Below are 2,454 nucleotides of genomic sequence, written 5' to 3'. Positions count from 1 at the left end.
TTTTTTTCAGTGGCCCTAATCCTCTTCCATATCTTTAAGACTTGGAAATCATCCGACCATTTAAAATCTTAGTGCCAGCTGGACCAGCATTATAAAAAGTTCCTTTCATGATCCAGAATAGTGGGAAAACAGAATAGAATACCCTGAATAGTTTGTAATACTCCTCTGAATATCACACTCTATTTCCCCAACCAGCAGCTCAAATCAACTTTGGATGTTAACAGATGAACTGCAGTCTATAAACTTTTCTTTCCGAAGCTTCCAGAAACTGAAAAGACTTCCTCTGAGGCTAAACTGGGCCCAGCCAAGCAGTAATTCATAGAAGCCACAGATGATGAAGGCGCTCCCTTAAATTTGCCAAAGTGGGCACTCATGAGGCACTCACTCTGAACCACTTTGCAATTAGCTGCGTTTTAATCCTGCAGCTAATAGGATAAAAAGACTCAGAGGCTCTGAATTATCCAGCGCTTCTTCAGGCTTCTTCACACCTTCACTCAGACACGCAAATGGCTGTAATTTCAGAGCAGATGGGGTCAAAAATTAACTTTATTGGCCAAAGTTCAGTAAATATGACTTTCTAATACTATATTATATTATGTTTCTTTCTTGGAGGCTGAGGATTGTTACCGTTTTTATTTTGAACAAGAAGAATAATGTTCTCTTCTTGTAGCAACAGGAACCCGTGGCCGTCTATAGAAGGAACCAATGAGCTGTTTGAGACGGCTGTGGGAGTGAAGCACAGTGTGAGCTCATTCTGGAGGGAAAGAAGTCGCCGGCAGACCAGGTGTCCCTGCAGAGGACATTGATTGAGGCTGTTGTTGTTGGTGTTTAGAGAGAATTCATGGCGGGGCAGGCGCCCGGGCTTCCTGTCTGCTCAGCATTGACAGAGAGCAGCAGCCGCCTGTGTGACAGGCAGCTTTACCAATCAGTCAAGCTGCTCAAGCACAAAACACAGGGGATCTCTGCGTGTATGCAGCCTAAAAGGGCAAAAAAGCACAGGCCCCATTGAGTGAGTCTCTGCCCCTCCACCCCACCGCCACTAACCACCCTCCCATTTCCCTGCATGGCGTTATGCATGCTATCGTTTTTCCCGTCTCTCCTCCCTGTGTCACTAGAACTGCGTCTCTTCTTTGCTGCAGAACAGTTAGAGGTGCAGCAGATCTGCATAATCGCAGCGTGAAGACATAAACCATTTAAAAAGTGCATTCAGACAGAGGTATCTGCTCAGTGATAGCGACAGCAGCCTCTGAATGGCAGACTATGTCACTTCCATTAGGCGTTTGTTTGTGCATTAAGATCTAATCTCTGTTATCTCCCATCAGTGTGGAGAATATTGACTGAGACGGAGCTACAAAGATAATTAGAACGAATGACTGAGAGGAAACGGACTGACATCTACATCTGAACACACCTGTTTGCAGAATCCGTTCATCAGCAATAGATGATAAATGATTTTAGTTAATTAGGCCGTCCTTATCAAGGCTGTATATTTAAATATGTTATTTCACTTGCTTGAATTCAAAGTGGAAATATAATGGAAGGTTTTGCAAATATCATTGGTTGATTTGATTTTTTCCCCTTAATTTTTTTTGTTATAATACATTTCTGTCACAATAGGACTGGTGGTTGTGCAAAAGGGAGGCAGAGGTGAAGAAAATAAAGATATTTTGAATAATATAACAAGAAACTTAGAAAAACAAAGTCTGAGGTAAAAAAAAAAAAATCCAGAATTTGATCTAAAGATCATGAAACTAATTTAATTAAAATACAAACCAGAAACATGGAGGAATGGACGACGGAGGGGAGAATTACACAAGTTTAGCATTGAGCAGTAGCGACTGGACAAACCAGCAGTTATTGAAGAACCAAAGGAAGAATATAAACTAAGAAAGGATGAGTGGAAGAAGAAACAGCGGAGACTCCAGAGAGCGAGGAATCAAAGAGAAGCGATGTCAGAACAAGAACTGAAAGCTGAGAAATTAATCAGCAGGAAACAGCCAGCTGTAAGAAAGATATAAAACCAATAAGGAAACTCAGAAAAGGTAAGAAAACAGGAAGTAAAGGGACAGATTATTCAAAATGAAACTGGAAGCTACTTATTAGAAACCAAAGTAAACTGTTATGTCAGACAGTTTTATTTCAAGGGACAAAAAAGTCTTAAAAAGTCTTGAAGTTAATTTGCCCTATGTCATAGGAACCCTGTTAATAGAGAAACCCGCTCCATCTGCTGCCCCACTCTGTTAATACTGTTTTTTAATACTGACATCTGTAAATAGTGTTCAGTTTGTGGTGATTTTTTAACTGTTATAAATAGCTCTGCATTTCTCCAGGGATTTAAATTTATGTTTTTAATACTTTGGTCATGAGATTTTTTTTCCCTTGAATTTGAAATGCGGACTATTGCTTGCCTGTTTTCCTGCAGGTGCAGATTTGTCCTGTTAACATGAATTAGCT

At 40.4% G+C, this 2,454-nt stretch overlaps 1 protein-coding gene across 1 annotated transcript in view; it reads left to right on the top strand.

Moving 5' to 3' along the window:
- The window catches only part of phkb (phosphorylase kinase, beta), a 145,938-nt gene that overhangs the window by 79,004 nt on the left and 64,480 nt on the right, over positions 1-2,454 (top strand). The gene's annotated exons all lie outside the window — the stretch shown is intronic.

Source organism: Cyprinodon variegatus, unplaced genomic scaffold (genome assembly GCF_000732505.1).
Source record: "Cyprinodon variegatus isolate N-32 unplaced genomic scaffold, C_variegatus-1.0 Scaffold114, whole genome shotgun sequence".
NCBI classification, from domain to species: domain Eukaryota; kingdom Metazoa; phylum Chordata; class Actinopteri; order Cyprinodontiformes; family Cyprinodontidae; genus Cyprinodon; species Cyprinodon variegatus.
The sequence above is the reverse complement of the archived record's forward strand: the minus strand, read 5'-3'. Positions and strand labels throughout refer to the sequence as shown.